At 43.8% G+C, this 5,849-nt stretch overlaps 1 non-coding gene across 1 annotated transcript; it reads right to left on the bottom strand.

The window, feature by feature from the left end:
• Nucleotides 1-243: 243 nt before the first annotated feature.
• trnat-cgu lies at nucleotides 244-317 on the bottom strand. The gene has a single exon. It is a non-coding gene; the product is annotated as a tRNA-Thr (tRNA).
• Nucleotides 318-5,849: the final 5,532 nt, after the last annotated feature.

The raw sequence follows: 5,849 nt of genomic DNA on the forward strand, positions 1-5,849 counted from the left end.
ATTCCTACCAAACTGGGAATAAAGGAGGGGGGAAAAGAGGATAAGAAGCAGAAGAGCTTGTGGAATAACGGAAAGAAACCATAGGTTTAATTAATAGTTCGGAATTTTTTAAAAAAATCACTGTTGTAACTTAACCTGGAACTCCAAATCATAACAGGGTGAATGTCCAAAAAGACGCTGACTTGGTTGACACGGCATTTGTAAACAGTTGAAACACCAAGACCAAATACAAATGCAACAAACAGGCACCGCTGGGAAGTGAACCCAGGATCGCCTGTTTACGAGACAGGCGCTTTAACCAACTAAGCCACGGCGCCGCCGGTCTCAAGCATTTACTCATCCATATGTGAAGTTGGTTAACCACTTCTTCACAGTACTTGGAAATGTGTTTTCGGATCAATGTTGCTCACAGAGAATTGCAATCTGTCCTCTAATTTACAAATTAGGGGTTGAGTTGCTTTCCTGAACCTTTCAGCTCCTCAGCACGGACATACAGCCATGATACCAATGGGGGAGTTCCAGTATTTACACTCAGCGACACTGAAGGATCAGCGAGATACTTCCAACTCAGAAAGGTGATATGATTGGAGGTGGATTTGCGGTAGTTGTTTCCCGTGTATCAGCTGTCATTGTCCTGATAGACGGACGGAAAAGATCACTGGACCGATTCTGGCAGGATCCGGGTGTGTGCTCTGCACGCAAGCAGGAATTAGTTTTCCTTCGAATAATTCAGAAAACGAGAAAAGGTATCTTCATTATCTGCGTGGGAATTATATTCAGGTCTGTGTGATGAAAACTCGGACTCCTCAGCAGGGACCTCCAGTGATGCTGACTGGAAACTTTGTGACCTGACTTGTATACACTCTTGTGTCTGTCGTTGACTCCATAACCAACTCCAGCAGCAACGTTGCCTTCCCCAAGTTTCGAAACAGTTCATATTATTGCCTTGTGTTTCAATGTGAAAAAAGCGGAGCTGTGATAATCTGATGTCGTTCAGCAGATGTGCTGGAGGAAGGCACAGAACAGGCTGATGGTCACAGTGCCTCGTTTTGACGCGCTGGCTTCTAGTGAGCGAGCGGCACTAATAAGCGAGCCGTTCAACTCGTCTTATTCTAGATCCGGGGCTAGAAATAAACAGAGTTTTCTCGCTGAACTTTTTCAGTCTCTTAAAGGGAAGAGCCCTTGACTCAAATTATGCAAGTACATTTCACTGAAGTGGATGATGAACTCGTGTAGTGACTGTGAATATAACAATGGAAACTTTCAGCAGAGATCCTGACAACACTGAAGGGGGCACCTGAAGACAAATGCGTTTCTTTTTTAGGAAAAGGCACTGCTTCACAAAGTGGGACTTATTGAATTAATGCAGTGACGCTGATTACCTTTGCTAGTTCTTCACCTTCTCAATCTTATTTCTCCCGATCTGAATGTCTGCATTGCACTTAGTAAAAGCTGAGAGGAAGTCGGCACTCGGTCGGCCCAGTGTTGTAATGGATAACAACATAAACCCTTGTGTTTCGAAGATTGAGAGGGGATCTGTTTGAGACGTATAAGATTACGAAAGGATTGGACACTGTGGCAGTAGGAAACATATTTCCACTGATGGGTGAGTGCCGAACCAGAGGACACAGCTTAAAAATACGGGTAGACCATTTAGGACAGAGCTCAGGAGAAACTTCTTCACCCAGAGAGTGGTGGCTGTGTGGAATGCTGTGCCCCAGAGGGCAGTGGATGCGCACTCTCTGCATTCATTTAAGAAGGAGTTGTATAGAGCTCTCAAAGATAGTGGAATCAAGGGTTATGGAGATAAGGCAGGAACAGGATACTGATTAGGAATGATCAGCCATGATTATATTGAATGGCGGTGCAGGCTCGAAGGGCTGAATGGCCTACTCCTGCTCCTATTGTCTATTGTCTATTGATAAAGCGTCTGAATTCGATTCGGACTATCGTAGTTTTGAATTCTACCTTGCTCAATTGTAGCATTTCGCTTTGTTGTAATCAGACATAACTGGTTTTATAAATACATTAAGGACAAAAAAGAGTCTGCGAAGAGTACAGGGACACTTCAAAAATCAATAAGCCCATCACTGTTTGGTGCCACTCGAGATGGGGGAGATAGGAATCCTGTCCTTTGTTTGAATGTTTACTGTGGGGAAGGACATACAACATTGAATATAAAGGACTAAAGCGCTGAACAGGCCCTCAATGTTGCGCCGACCTTTGAACTATTCTCAGCTCATCCCCCCACACAATCCCAAGATCATCCATGTGCTTATCCAAGAGTTGTTTAAATCTCCACAATGTGGCTGAGTTAAACACACTGGAGGGTAGGGCATTGCGCGTCCTTTCAACTCTCTCAGTAAAGAACCTGCCTCAGACATCTACCTTAGATCTATCACCCCTCAGTTTGTAACTATGTACTCTCGTACAAGCCGACGTCATCATTCGAGCAAAAAGACTTTCATGTCTACCCTATTTAATTCTCTGATCATCTTGTATGTCTCCACCAAATCTCTTCTGAGCCTTCTTCTTTTCGACAAGAACAAACACATTTCTCTCAGCCTTTCCTCATCAGACCTTCCCCCCAGACAACATCCTGGTAAACTCCCTCTGTACCTTTTCCATGCTTTCACATCCTTGCCGACATACGGCGACCAGAAATGTACACAATATGCCAACTACCACGGCAATGGCGTTTTGTACATTTGCAGCTTGAGTTTGCGGCTCCGGAACTCAATCTCTCTACCAATGAAACCTAACACACCGTATGCCTAATTCATCCACCTATGCCTGCGTCTAAGTCATTTATAAAAATGATAAACAAAAGTTGTCCTAAACCAAATCCTTGTGAGACACCACTGGTAACTGGACTCCAGTTTGAATATTTCCCATCAATCAGCACTCACTGCCTTCTTTCAGAAATCCAGTTTCAATCCAAATTGCCACATTATCCTCCACCCCATGCCTCTGCATTATTTTTCAACAGCTCCCATGTGGAAACGTATCAGAGGCTTTACTGAATTCCATGTATAACACTTCAACTGCTCTACCCTCATCTGCATTCTTGGTCACGTTATCAAAAAAAAACTCAATGAGCTTTGTGAGACATTACCTGCCCTTCACGAAACAATGTTGACTATCTGAAATCAAATTGTTGCTTTATAGATGATTATACATCTTACCTTTTATAATTCTTTCCAAAACCTTTTCTACAAGGCTCACTGATCTATAATTACCTGCGTCATCTCTACTGCCCTCCTTGAACAAGAGCACAACATTTGGAATCCTCCATTCCTCTGGTACTAAACTTGTACACAATGACGACTCAAATATTAAAGCCAAATGTTCTGCTATCTGCTCCATAGCTTTCCAGAGAGTACTCGGATAAAGCCCAACTGGCCTAGGTGACTGGCCTACTTTCACTCCTTCTGGAATTGCTAACGCCTCTTCAAAACTAACATTGATCGTTTTAAGTCTAATATCTCGTATCTCATTCTTCTCCTCTAAAATATTCTCCTTTTCCTGAGTAAAAACCAATGAGAAATGTTCGTTTAGTACCTCTCCGATCTCTAGGTTCCGCACTCAACATTCCACTTCTGTCTTTGACTGTCCCTATTCCTACCCTCGTCAGCCTTTTAATCCTCATCGAAAGCTTTAGGTTTCTCCTTTATCTATTTGTTAAAGACTGCTCGTATCCTTTGTTTGCTCTTCTTAACTTTCTCTTTAAATCCTTCCCAGACGATCTGTAACTCTCCATCGCCTCATCTGAACCATTTGTCTCTCAACTTATAAGCCTCCTTCTTCCACTTTACAAGAGATGCAATTTCTTTAGTAAACCACGGTTCCCCTACCTTATCACTTCCTCTGTGCCTGACAGGGACATACCTATCAAGGACACGCAATACCGGTTTCTTAAGCCAGCTCCACTTTTCCATTTTCTACATCCCTTGCATTCTGCTACCCCATTCTCTGCATCCTAACTTTGCCAAATCACATTATAATTGCCCTTGCCCAATTGATAACTCTTGACCAATTGATAAGTCTGTGGGGAAATAGATGTTGTTATCTTGATATAAAGATTATGTTCGAGTGGAGGAAGCACTGGATGTATTGAAACGGATACAAGTTAATAAATCCCCATGAAATGATCAGATCATACCTCAGAGCTCAGTCGGAAGTGAGGCAAGTGATTTCTGGGTCACTTGCTGAATATTGTGTAATCGATAATCAAAGGTGAGGTGCCACAACACTGTAGGCTGACTAACATGATATTACAATTTAAGAAAGGAGGTAACGAAAACCAGGCAACTATCGACCTGCGAGTCTGACGTCGGTGGTGGGCACGTTGTTGGACGGAATCCTGAGAGACAGGAATTAATGTATTTGGAAAGGCAAGACTGATTAGGAATAGTCAGCAATGGCGTTATGCGTGGGAAATGATGGCTCGTTAAATTGGAAGAGTTTTTTTATTAAGTAACAAAGAGGAGTGATGAGGGCAGAGCGGTGTGCGTGATCTATGCGGACTTCAGTGGTCGACAATGTTCCCCATGGGAGTCTGGTTAGCAAGGTTAGGAGATCCAAACATTTGAATTCAGAACTGGCTCGCAGTAAGAAGACAGAGGTTGGTGGTGGAGTGTTATCTTTCTGACTGGAGCCCTGTGACCACTGGAGTGCCACAAGAATTGATGCTGGGTTAATTTTCGTCATTTTCATAAATGTTTTGGATGTGATCGTAGGAGGTGCAGCCAGTACGTTTGAAGATGACACCAAAACTGGAGAAGATGATCACCTCAGGAAGTTGCGTGAAACAGTAAATTGACCAAAAGGCAGTGTTCAGAGCTGAGCCCTTCCACAGGAGACATGTGCATGTAGCGACTAGCAGAGGATAGCTTCGATTTATTGACCTGATAATTATGGGCCAAGCAGACTACTTGGGAACAATGTGTTTCAGAGTAAGTCTAGGAAGACCACCGTAATCACGGACACACGGATCATAACGTGAACGCACATAACTTGAGACATAGTAAGGTATTTTGCCTAGGCCGTGCACGTAGCTGGATTATTGGAACTTCGAGAGTTCATTCATTACATTAGATTCCAAACAGTGTGGAAACAGGCCATTCGGGCCATCAAGTCCACACCGACACTAGGAAGAGTAAGCCACCCCGACCCATTTCTCTCCCTCTCACGCACCCAACATTATGGAAATTGAACATAGCCAAACCACCTTCCCTGTACATTATTGGACTGTGGAAGGAAGGTCCATAGCGATAATTGCCCCAGGCTGAAATCGAACCTGGATTATATGAGGCTGTGAGGCAGCAGTGCTGACGAGAGTGCCACCATGCCGTTAGCTCAATAACTGCATCAACGAAGTAATTCTCGTAGGCGATTCTGCATGTTTTCAGCTTTTGTGTCTTGATCAGAATTGAAATCACGCTTCCTACATGAATAACTGAACCAAATGGCATTTGAACCCAGCCCTGTCCACATTTGCGTTCTCTCCCCGAGGCGAAAATTATTCCCTTAAACCAATGAACCAGCTTCATGCCAGATGTGTTAACAATAAACTAGTTCTATGTTTTATTTTAATAAAGGACTTTTTGTTGCTTTGGGGAGGGAAAACAGTACTGAGGTTTATTAACAACTTATTCCCATTCTGACTCCCTGCTCCCAGAAGGCAGCGATATCACCCCCCGCCCCCCCCCCTCCCCACACCCCATGCTGGGTTATGTCGATTGGTGCCTCGACTCACGCATCTTCTACTATCAGACAGTGCTGGGGGAGAGCAGCACAAATATGCTCTTCGGTTCCTTGTCAAACACGGCATTGCGGGGCAGGGGATT

This window comes from Chiloscyllium plagiosum, unplaced genomic scaffold (assembly GCF_004010195.1).
Source record: "Chiloscyllium plagiosum isolate BGI_BamShark_2017 unplaced genomic scaffold, ASM401019v2 scaf_14796, whole genome shotgun sequence".
In the NCBI taxonomy this organism is placed as follows: Eukaryota; Metazoa; Chordata; class Chondrichthyes; order Orectolobiformes; family Hemiscylliidae; genus Chiloscyllium; species Chiloscyllium plagiosum.